This window comes from Peromyscus leucopus, chromosome 8b, assembly GCF_004664715.2.
Source record: "Peromyscus leucopus breed LL Stock chromosome 8b, UCI_PerLeu_2.1, whole genome shotgun sequence".
Classification (NCBI taxonomy): domain Eukaryota; kingdom Metazoa; phylum Chordata; class Mammalia; order Rodentia; family Cricetidae; genus Peromyscus; species Peromyscus leucopus.
Genome location: NC_051086.1, coordinates 27,969,249 through 27,982,049, shown reverse-complemented (window position 1 = coordinate 27,982,049; position 12,801 = coordinate 27,969,249). Strand labels below are relative to the sequence as shown.

General features: G+C 41.3%; 1 long non-coding RNA gene across 1 annotated transcript in view; it reads left to right on the top strand.

Moving 5' to 3' along the window:
- Positions 1 to 12,481, top strand: part of LOC114707340 — a 242,212-nt gene extending 229,731 nt beyond the window's left edge. The window contains exon 5 of the long non-coding RNA XR_005090426.1: positions 12,302 to 12,481. This is a non-coding gene — a long non-coding RNA (uncharacterized LOC114707340). The remainder of the gene's footprint in view (positions 1 to 12,301) is intronic.
- Positions 12,482 to 12,801: the final 320 nt, after the last annotated feature.

The following is a 12,801-nucleotide window of genomic DNA, read 5'->3' as shown; positions in this document are numbered from 1 at the left end:
TCCACATAGAAATATCCACTCCAATGTAATATATTCCCTCTGCATCAAAATCACTGTGGGGGAGCATCTGGAGGGGATTGTGATCACAATACACTTAAGTTCTGGATTCACATGATCCACATGCACTTCTTGTATTTTTTTTTCTACTAGTGCCAATTCCTTTTCAACTTTGGTTGATAATTCTCTTGGACTATTTAAGTCCTTGTCCCCTTTTAGGGTATCAGCAAAATTTACTAGTTCATTTTTAGATATTTCAATGATAGCATGGAAGTTGGAAATGCTTCCTAACAATTTTTGAAAATCATTAAAAGTCTACAATCGATCTCTCCTGAGTTGTACCTTTTGGGGTCTAATTTTTTTTATATCTCTCTCTTGTGTCATAAATAATTAATAAAATCTCCTCTTTGTATTTTTTTCAGGAGTAATTTGTAGTCTTCAGCAAGGCAAAACTTTATTTACTTCTTCAAACATATTCTCTAAGGTACCTAACTTTGGATCAGCTAATAAGATATCATCCATATAATGGTAGATGACAGATTGTGAAGATTTTGCACAAATTATTTCCAATGGTTTTTTTCCAAAATCTTGTCACAGGGTAGGGCTAATTAACATTCCCTGTGGGAGGACCTTCCATTGATATCTCTTGACTGGCTGGGAATTATTTTAATCAGATACTGTGAAGGGATTTTTTTTTTTCTATCCTCTTCTTGTAGAGGTATGGTAAAGAAACCATCTTTTAAGTTGATAACTATAATAGGTCATTCTTTGGGTAACAGAGAGGGCAAGGGCATTCTGTAGGGAACCCATAGGCTGAATTACTTATTAGTAGCTCTCATATCTGTTAGCATTCTCCAATTACCAGACTTTTTTCTAATAACAAATTCAGGAGAATTCCAAGGGCTCGTATATTCTTCAGTGTGTTGAGCATTTAACTGCTCTTGAACCAGCTGTTTTAAAGCTTGGAGCTTCTCTTTTTTCAAAGGCCATTTTCCAACCCAGAAAGGTTTATCAGTTACCCATTTTAAAGGTAGGGCTATTGTTACTTCTGAGAGTTCAACAGCAGTTGTGCACACAGCCTGAATGGTTGGTGGCTGTTTTTTATAGTATGTTATAATATTATTCATAGAAACATGCATTGGTCTATATTCCCTTTCTGAGATTGTAGGAATTTTAATCTGGGTATCCCACTGCTATAACAGATCTCGGCTCAAAAGATTCACCACTACATTTGCCACCTATGGCCTCAGCCTTCCTCTCTGTCCTTCTGGCCCTATGCATTCAACCCATCTCAAACTTTGTTTTACCTAAGATAGGGTTACAATCTTTAGAAATTGGACACTTACCTCTTGAAGAGGCCAATTCGGTTGCCATGATTTTGGTGTAATTATAGTCACATCCACACCTATGTATACCAGGCCCTCTAGAACAATGCCATTAATTCGAGGTCTAAGCTTTGGTTTTTGTTCATTTGTGGAAGTCTGCCAAAATATTTGTTTTATGAAATTTTTGATCTATCTGTCAGAGATGTTCTATCATCCAGTGCAGTATCATTTTTTTACATTAGACACTGGGTTATTTAATTGTCATGGAGAGGAATTTCCTCCACAGTGGCTGGAAATGTTTGAACCATGTTCAGTTTGGGGGCCTGTGAAAGGCCCCCTGAGGTGTTTCCTGCCAGTAAAGGGTTGCCTCATATATCTATTGTTGATGTACATTCATTGGTTCAATGCCAGCCTTTGTCACATCTTTGGCATTGTCCAGAAGGTTGAGGTCTCCTGTTTGGGTTATTTCTAGAAGGAGTATTACTTCTAGGAGCACCCCGTGTACAGTTTGTACTCATATTACCTGGTGTACCACAGTTAAACCATTTGGTACCTCAAGATCTCATTCCACCTCTGGAAATTGCCCCTATTATCCAAGTCTCATTACCATAGTTAAGAGACTCAAGACTATTTTATATTGAGATATATTATATCCAGAGGTGATGACCTGACCTTTAATGGTATAAGTATTCTTTTGCATTCTGCATTAGCATTGTTAAATGCCAAAGACTCGGTTAATAGTTGTCTGAGTTCTTTGTCTGACACTATCTTTTTTATAACTGTGATCAACATTTGTTTAAAAAAATCAGTAAAAGGTTCTTGTGCTCCCTGGAAAAGTTTTGTGTATAGCCCAGTTGGTTTATCAGATTCTCATTTTTTTTCCCAAGCATTTAAAGTTGTTGTACAGCATAGGGATATTATATGCTCATCTTACGTGGCTTGTACATTTCTATAAGTGAAATGTCCCTCACCAAGAATTTATCTTGGGAGATCTCAAAACCTCTGGTCTTACCCTGTTGTTCTATGACTCTCACTTCCTCTCTCAACCAGCTTTTCCATTGTAACTGCTGGATATATTCTAGAACAGGTGAGATTAACTGATTCCAATCATCTTGTATGATTCTATTTATGGGAGACCATATATTTAACATCTGTTTTACATATGTTTAGTGTATACCATAGGTATACCACTTCCATAATGTTTTAAAAATCTCTCATAGGAATAGGTTGCAACATATCTTCTACATATGACTCAGGATATCTATCATCTGCTGGCCTCTCATGAATGATGGCAGGATAAGCCATTGTATGAGAGTCATCTGGAGATGTTATGACTTGTATGGCTTTGTCCTTCTTCTTATTAGATTCCTTGTCATCTTTACTGAGAGATTCTCCCAGAGCTTGCAACCAAACACTTAGGGTGGCTTGCAATGAGTGACTCTCCTCTGTTGTAAGGGATTCCAGAGATTTCATGGAATCATGCAATTTTTTATGTTCTACTGAAACACACGATTCCATATCCCTTAGTTTATCAGTTAATGATAATCTTTCTTCCTTATAAAGTATCTGAATAGTGGCAACATTACTCTGGAGAATTATTGTTTTATCCATTAAGTATTCATATTTATTATCAATAGAATCAAATCTGGTTGTAGATTTATTATTAACGGACTGAAGTTCTTGTAGTAAGTTAGCAGATTCCAAACAAAGGATCCTTTTATTTAAGTCTGTATTAGTACCTTGTAAATCCTGGGTAGGAGATTCCAGAGAAAGAATCTTTTCATTTAACTCTTCATTGCTACCTTGTAAAGCCTGGCTAACTAAGTTAGTAAGGCATGGGACTCTTAATCTCAGGGTCGTGGGTCTGGGCCCCATGTTGGGCACCACTTTTTATGATCAATCCACGTGAGTCTATTAAATGGGTAACAGAATTTATTAAGGCATAAATTGAGGAAATACATTCATAATTACAGAATGGAGTAGACAGCAGAAATTTTCCTCTCATCTGAATGAGAGTGAATCTACCTCGCAAGCAGGACCAGGGAGAAGGGGCATGTGACCCTTCTCCAACTCCTTATAAGAGGCCATGTACAATGGCAGGAATCACTGCCTCCTTTTGACCATATAGCCCAAGGTCATTGGTGGAACAAATACCACTACACATAGCCTACTGTAGGATTCTCCTGGTCTTCTTCTTGTATAGTACCAACTGTGAGAAAGAAGGAAGTACCCCATGTCCCAAAACTTATAAATCAGAACTTATGTGACTGTGCCCTGTTCCTCAGCCTATGGTAGGTCAGTTGTTGAGAGGTTAGCCTCTGCTCCAGGTATAAGGAGACCTCTAGCCATAAGTCTGTCCAGGCTCTGTGATGAGAACTAGAGTGACTGATTGGCAGGTGGGTCTAGGATGACATTAGAAGAACTTAACATTTTGAAACTGGGAAATGTTGGAGTAAGCAAGCAAGCTGCCCATTACCCTGTCACCCCTTGCCTCAAAATACATCCCACCTCTAGATCCTTAGAGGTAAGTGACAGTTATCAAGATGTGTACTTTCCCCTCACATACTGGAATTTCCTTGAAACCAGTTGAAAATAAAATTGTAACAGGAAAATAAAAGGGACTCTGTATAATTTCAAATCAAATCTTGGCAATAGAAAAAATTATAGGCAAGCTTTATGATCCCTAATATCATGATAATAACTACAATAGTGACAGGTAACATTGATTGAACTGTGCATGCATCACCCTGCTTTGTGCACTGAGTTTCCAGTGTGAATTATAAAACAATGGAAACTCATTTCTTCAGGTCTGGAGATTGGGAGCTCCAGCAAGGCACTGGTGTGGTTGAGTCCTGGCAAAAGCTCTCATTCGTATTGCTGATCTGGCACAGAAGAGGGAACTACATGTTCTCTCTTTCTTTTTCTCTCTCTCCAGATATATCTTTGTTATTCTTATTTATGTGTTATGTATGTGTGAATATCAAAGATGTGCAGGTGCTCTCACAGGCCAAAAAAAAAGGACACAAAATACCCTGGAACTAGAGTTGCAGGTTATTGCCTGATCCAAATGCTGGCACTTGAACTCTGGTCTTCTGCAAGAGCAGTGTGAGCTACCAACAGCTGAGCCATCTCTATGGTCCTGAAACAGTATTCTCCTATAAGGGGTGTGGGGGGCTGCATCCTCATGAGGTAATGGAGTCATACTGCTCACTTTTCACAAGCCCTATCTTTTAAATCTATCACCTTGAGTGTGGGAGTAGGTTTTCAACCTCTGCATTTGGGAACATGCACACATTCAAGTCATAGTAGGTAGGGACCATTATCATTCTCCAAAACAGATGAAATTGAATCTACTTTTGAAATATCACAAAGCAATAAATAGAAGAGCCAGGTATAAAATATATTCTTAGTGTTCCCAGAGTTGGTTTTACCACCACCACCACCACCACCACCACCACCACCACCACCACCACCACCACCATCACTACCACCATCACATCATCATCATCATCATCATCATCATCATCATCATCATCATTATCACTATCATCTATCTTCTTCATTATCACCATCATCATCACTATTTGTTGCTGCGGGCCGCAGGAATATATCATAAGAACTCAGCTGGTTATGGCAAAGTCACTACCTGGAGGAATCAGGGAATTCCTCCAGAGGAAGCCAAATCCCAAGGAGTTTTTGGTGTTACTTGGCTTGTTATATATCAGCTGTCTTCTGTTATGAAAATCATGTGTGCCTTCATAGCTTTCCCAATTGACTTTTCCCCAAGAAGGACTAACAGTGTAGACTGAGCACTCTCTGGACATACACATTCCAGGTAATTTGGAGAACAGCCTCAGGGAAAGGCTTTCTCTGGAATCAGATTATCCCCCTTAGCCACTTTCAAGGACTACAGGAAACACCACCCAGGTGGGCGCCCATTGTTAGTCCCAGGTGGACTAACAATGATAACAGCCCACATGCAAGTCTCCTGACTTACGGTAAATTCCTCTAGGAGACACCGCCTAGGAGAGGTGGACGTTAAGTAATAGCTTTACACAATTTAGCTCGGACCCTCCCTTTTATATACCGGGACTTCCAGGGCATGTGAAGGGAAGAGAAAAGAAAATGGAAGAACGAGATGGGTAAGAACTTGAGAGGAACGAGCTAAGATGGGGGAGAACTAGATTGAAGAGCTAAAAGAGAGGACTAGAGGAACGAGATGGAAGATGAGAAAGAGCCAGATGAGAGGGAAGGAAACGGGAGAGGAGCTGATAGGGGAAAGAACTAGATAGATGTGAACCTAGAAGGGACAGAACTAGATGAAGGAATTAAGATAGAACTTAGAGGGGACAGTAGATAAATATAGAGAGAAATCAGGCAAGAAAGGAGCTAGACATGAGAACAGAACTGAAGCTGTGTATAAAGGATGTTATGCCAGAGGAATTAAAGCGAATGAACCAAAGAACTCTGCGTGCGTAGACTGATTTACCGACCTTAAAGAATAGATTCTCAGCTGGTTGATAGAGCCTTCCGCAGACCCTGGGAGGGGACTATCGAGGGGCTGGACCCCCATAGTCCTCGATAATTTATCTTCATCATCATCACCATCATCTATCTTTATCATCATCATCACTGCGATTCTCAACCACTCCCCTTCATCAGTGTCAAAACTATAGCTTGACTTCTTCACACAGCTGACATGAATTGGATTGAACATGAATAAAACACTTTGTCAGAAATTCTACAAGTCAAAGCTCACTAACAAAGATCTCTGTGCCCTAGAGAAGCATCCTCCCTCAGCTGTGTTCTAACTTTTTGATGAGTGGCTTAATATCATGGCAACATTAACCTGGACTTGCTCTTTTCTTCAATTTCCCCTTGCCTGATGGAATTTGAAATCAAGTGGGTAGCAGTTTGGGCTTATCATCTAAAGCCCCTCCCTTCAAAGTGAAACCCACATGATGTCCAATGCCTTTAACTATGATAATTTAATTAGATTCTTTTGTGGCACCAGCTCTGGAGATCTGTCTTTCCTGTCAGACTTTTAAACTGTTCTCCCATCCTGAGATCTCCCAAACTGAGTTGCAAAGTAGCTCAGATGTCACCAAGTTCTGGGGATGAGCCCTTTAGCTGTTCCTTTTATGGGACTCATTTGACAACTTATGCAGACATCAAAGCCTTGTGCAAGCCTGACTGGGGGTGAGGGTTATAAGCATCCCTTCTATTCTCTTTTTAGGGAGTGTGGGACTTCCTGGAAGTCCCTGTATTGTTTCTATGCATCAATGGTTATTAATGGTACTCAGGCCTGCTTGCTCTTTTTTAACCCCAGACTATGGGCCTTTTAGCTCCCCACCCCCAGCTTTCCTTCCTTCCCTTGAGTCCCATTAATACTTCATATTTCCAGAGAAATTCTTCCCAAACATTTACAGTAAGTTTTTGATGGAGAAATCTGCTTATCTTATGCTACCTTCTTCCTTTTCTTCCTTCTCCTGTCCCTATTTATTCTCTCCCTCTCTGCCATGAATCTTTCTTTTGGCATGTATGTATGTATGTATGTATTTGGTTCACACATATATGTATATTCAAATGTGTATGAACCTGTCTGTACCTTTGTATTAGTACACATGTATGCACATGTGTGTAGAGCATAGGCTGACATTAAGTCTCTTCCTTCATGATTCTTCATCTTATATTTTGTGATAGAATCTCTCATTTCAACCCAAAACTCACAGGTTTGGTCTGTCTTGCTAGCCAGACTGCTCAATTTACCTCCCATCCCCTCTGTGTCCCTTTGGGACTCTCCAGATTCAAAACACCACCAATCAGGGTCCTCCCAGTCTGCCCATATGGTGCAGGAGTACACGTAGGCTACCTGTGTTCCCCTTAGAGACCCTCTTCATCTAGATCACACCATGGCTGCCAGAAAGGGTTTTTTTTTTCACCTTGCAGCCCCTCTCCTGCATTTTGAGACTCACCCGTTCTCAGCCTACTTCCCACAAGGGACTCTTGCCAACATGAAGGGCGAGTAGATCTCCCCTACCAGAGTCCTGCCAGCTGCCTGACATGGACCTACAGGCACACACACACACACACACACACACACACACACACACTTGCCCTATCCAGCTTTAAAACCCAGGACACTGCTACAGGAAATGTGTTCCAAGCTACTTGATCAAACTACTAAAGGCAACCCTGAGTATAACTGAAAAGCAAAAGATATGGGTAAAGGCTGTAGTCCCAAATACTAGACAAACAGAGAAAATTGGCATCCCAATTCTTCTATGAATTAGCTCTCCCCCCACAAACACTGTAAATATCTCTGTTGAAGTTCTATATACACAAATTCGAACACAGAAATAAAACAACATGAAAAAGCCAAAATAGTACATCTCTGAAAAATACAAATCAAAGGTAATGAAATTGACATGGAAGAACTTCCAGACAAAGAATTCAAAAGAATGATTATGGCCATGGTCAAACAACTCAAAGAAGACAGAAACAAAAAGATAAATGAAATAAGAAAGCCAAGCCAAGACATGAAAATAAAGTATGAGTTTTAAAGAAAACTCAATTTGAAATTGTTAGAAATGAAATATGTAATGTCATTTAAAAACCACAGTGGGAAACTTCCCCAAAAGAATTGGTTGTACCAAAAAAAGAGTCAGGGATAGAAGGCATTGGAGATCTGGGTCAATCAAAGGCAAACAAGAAGTCTAAAAAATATATATGAACAGAATGCAGAAAAGTTCTGGGATATTCTGACAAATTATGGGTCTAGAAAAATAAGGAGAAAACCATAGTGAATGCATAGAGGCTATCTCCAGTAAAATCATAGAAGAAAATTTCCCAAACCTAGAGAAAGAGATGCCCAAAGCCTACAGAACACCAAATAAACTTGAACAGAAAGAAAAATGTCCGAAAAGTACTATAGTTAAAACATTAAAAATGTAAGTTATAGAAAGGTCTATTTAAAAAGAGAACTTTAGACAAATCAGTAGATTTTCTTTATATCAACAATAAACATACAAAAAAGGAGATCATAGACACAGTCCCTTCACAACAGCCTCAAAAAATTATCTAAGAATAAACCTAACCAAGAAAGTGAAGACCTTCTACAATGAAAAATTTTAAACCTCTGAAGAAAGAGATTAAAAAAAAAAACACTATAAAATGTGGAGACATCCCACGCCAATGGATTGGTAGAATACACCTTGTGAAAATGACCATTCTACTAAAAGACTGTTTGCAATCCCAATCAAAACACCCATCTCATTTTTCACAAAAATAGAAAAAAGCTATCTTAAAATTCATAAGGAACCACAAAGGATCACAGGTAGCCAAAACAATCCTGAACAAAAAGAATAATGCTGGTGGATTACAATTCCAGAGATACATTACATAGTATTAAAAGCCACAAGTAATGGCACAAAACAGACATAAAGACCAATGGAACATAATTGAAGACCCAAACATGAGCACATGTAACTTTAGCCACTTAATATTTGACAAAGATGCTAAAGCAAACACTGGGGAAAAAAAGAATACATTTTTAACAAATGGTGCTGAGAAAACTGGATGGCCACATGTAGAAGAATGAAATTAAACCCAAGTCTGTCACCTTGCATGAAATCTAATTCCAAATAAATAAAAAACCCAAATGTGAAATCTGAAACCACTAGAAGGAGACATAGGCAGTGCCCTACATGATACAGGTATGGGAAAGAACTTGCTGAACAGGACTCCATCTGTCCAAGAACTGAGGTCAACAATCGACAAGTGGGACTTCACAGAACCAAATGTACCGCATGATTAAGGAAATAGTCACCGGGTACAGAGGAAAGCCACAGAACGGGAGTACCTTTGCCAGCCTTAGCTGACAGAGGGTTGGTATCCAGGATAGACAAAGAACTCTAAATCAAAGTAAACACATCAAACTACCTATTTGAAAAGTAGGCCTGGGGCTTGAATAGAGAGTTCTCAAAAGAAGAAAAAAATGACTAAGAAATTAAAAAAAATATTGATCATCTCTAGAAATTAGGGAAATGCAGATAAAAACATCTTTGACATTTCATCTTACCCAAGCCAGAATGGCAGGATCAGTGGAACAACTGACCACAAATGCTGGAAGTGATGCAGGAAAAAGAGAACCCTCATTCACTCTGGTGGGACTGCAAACTGGTACAGCCTCTATGGAAATTAGCATGGAGAATTCTCCAAAATGAATCCACCATGTGACGCAGCACTTGACATCCTGCTCAACAGATACTCAGCCATGTTCATTGCTGCTGTAAACCCAATAGCTAGGATGTGGAAACAATCCAAACATCCTGCAACTGACAAATGGGTAATGAAAACATGGTCCATATACAGTGTAAAGAAAAATGAAATCATGGACCTTGCAGGAAAATGCATGGAATTAGAAGAGATCATATTGAGTGAGGGAACTCAGACATAGAAAGACAAATGTCACATGCTCTCTCTTATTTGGGGCTCCTAGTTCCAAATCTTCAGATGTGGGTACATAACCTGTAGCAACTTAAGAAACTAGAAAAGTAAAATGTGACCATTGCCAGGATGGGGGGTTTGGAAAGCAATAGGGAAGTGGATTGCAGGGTACAAGAATCTGATCATAGAAATGGGAGAAGGAGGCCCCTTAGGGAGGGAAGTAAATACAGAAGAAGGTACAAAGAGGGTAAAGGCAAATGCAGAACACAAGTGTTCTGATAGGGAAAATGGGGAAAGGGGGTGCTCCTTAGGGAGTCAGGGAGGAGACAGGCACAGCAGAAGGAGGGTCTTGGATAAAATATCGATATAGATACCTGAAAAGTCCACAAGGAATTTCACATCATGCACCCCAATTGAGCTCATTGTCCAGTCCCCCCATATCTTCACCTCACCCCTGCAGTGCCGCCAAAAGAAAACTAAAACAAAACAAAACAGCAAACAAACAAACAAAAACAAGAATACAACAAAAGAAAAAACCCTCTTTGCTTCTCCTTCCTTCCTGCCTCTCCGTCACCTGTCTCTTCCTTATCCTGGTGTCATAGGGAGCAGTGTGTCTCATAGTGCACCCTTTGTCCAATCAGCTTTACTAGCAAATGTCCATTGCAATGAATCATTGATCTGGTTCAAGGCCTCTGGTTTCTGCTCCTCACTGAAACTGGTATATCCTGCAGTTGCCTGGAATCATGGAGATCCAGTGGGTGTTATTCTACAGAACCAGCCCATCAAGATCTCTAGCAGGTCCTAGATAAGGTAGATGTTAGGGTGAGCCAATCCAAGGTCAGGCTGTGGGCCAGAGTGGTAGCTAAGCTGGTCAGTCCAGGCTACTGGGGCCACCTACCACAGGAGAGGGGGTGGAGCCAGCCCCCCTATGCCCATGCTGTCATGGTCAGTTCTCCCTCACCTATGGTAAGGGGGTTGAACCATGTCATTGGAGTGCAGGGGTCAGCTCTCCATGAGGGTCAGGACCAGCTAGCTCTCTTGCTGCAGTGTCCATTGAGAGTCAGGTCCAGCAAAAGGTGGCAGCTTAGCATGGCCCTCTGATTTCATCACACATGGTTCTTATGGTCCCCTGAGGTGACACAGGCCACAGACATCAACACAGACCTCAGCGGCAGCTAGACCATGGACAGAGACCTGTCCCTGGTCACCCTGGATGACATTTGGCTCCGGGTGGAAGCACTGGCCACTCAGATCAGAATGGCTCTGCTGGTAGATCAGCATGGCCCCTGGACACCAGCAAGGCCATAGGTTGTGGCTCCAACTCCAGGTTCTGTGTGACCTTTGGTGGCAACGTTGGCCTCAGACTTCAACACAGACCTCGGCCGCAGTAGGACTTTAGACCCAGACATGGTCCTCAGCAGCAGCCTGGGTCTGGATATCACTGTGGACCCAGGTGGCAGCAAATGTCACCCCACTGGCAACATGGCCCTTGGACACCAACATGGTCCCAGGTGGTGGCCCAGACCCTGGGAATCAGCATGGCCCTTGATGGCAACAGGAACCATGGACATTAACACAGACCTCAGCTGCAGTAAGACTGTGTAACCAGACTTGGCCCCCAGCTTCAATCCTAGCCTGGGCATCACCATGGCACTGGGTAGTAGTATGTGCCACTCAGATCTGAATGACGCTGACTGCAGCATTGTTCTTTGGCACCAGCATGGTCCCAGGTGCTTGATCAGACCCCAGGCAACCACACAGCCTTTGGTTGCAACAGGAGCTACAAATGTTGACTCAGACCCTGGCTACTGTAAGGCCATGGACCCAGACATGGACCTTAGAAGCAGCCTGGACCTAGAAAACACCAGGGCCCTGGGTGGCAGCACAGGCCATATGTATAAAGTTTTAATGAACTTTTCTCATCTGGGCTAATGGTGTATCCTCCAAGAATCAAAGACTACCCAATAAAATCTTTAATACTAGACCTGAGAAGCCTTCTTTTGAGTTCTTGGAACTGCCTAAGAACAGGGCTGCCTAAGAGTCTCCCAAAACATACAGCCTATTGCTGTTGCCCTTGGTTACCTTACAGAGGTGGAAGGCAAATTCCTATTGCTGAAGAAACCATATACTTCTGAAACAGAGCCCAAAGACCTTTAAGCTGGAACTGACCTGAATAGCCCCTTCCCTGAGGACTAGCTTTCATGGTACCAGACACAATGCAAGCTTTCTTATGAGGGAATCAGTCAATAGTCCTACCCAGCCATGATGCCTCTAAACCACATCAGTGCCCAGCATGGCACAATAACACTATGGATGCAGTAGTGGCACACATATCCTGTCTATAAGCAACTGTTTTCTAATGAACTTAACACCTGCTCAACAAAAGGAAAAACTGCCTGGTATCAGAAACCTAGCTAAAAGCTCCGTGCTAGTGAAGTCATGGTTATTGGAGGAGAATCTGCAACCACTAATCTACTAAACCAGCATAATCTCTAATAATAATATATACACATTTGTCTTTATACCTACAGATAAGTGCAGTCTTCATCCCTCATTGAAGAAGCTTCTATGCAACAGATGGTGTCTTAGTTATGGTTTCCATTTCCTTGAAGAAACACCGTGACCACAGAAACTGTTATAAGGAAAACATTTAACTGGGCTGGCTTACAGTTTCAGAGGTTTAGTTTATTATCATCATGGTGGGACATGGCAGCATGCAGACAGACATGGTGCTGGAGAAGATGCTGAGAGTTCTACCTCTTGATCCACAGGTAGCAGAAGGAGTTTGTGTCCACACTGAGTGTAGCTTGAACATAGGAAACCTCAAACCACACCCCCACAATGGCACAATTCCTCTAACAAGGCCATACCTCCTAATAGTACCACTCCCTATGAGCTTATGAGGGCCAATTACATTCAAACCACCACAGACAGAAATTATGACAGAAAACCACAGCCAATCAAGATGCAGAGTTGTGGCCTAGTCCCAGTGGATACATCTATAAACGCCCCCACATCTATAGTAGAATAG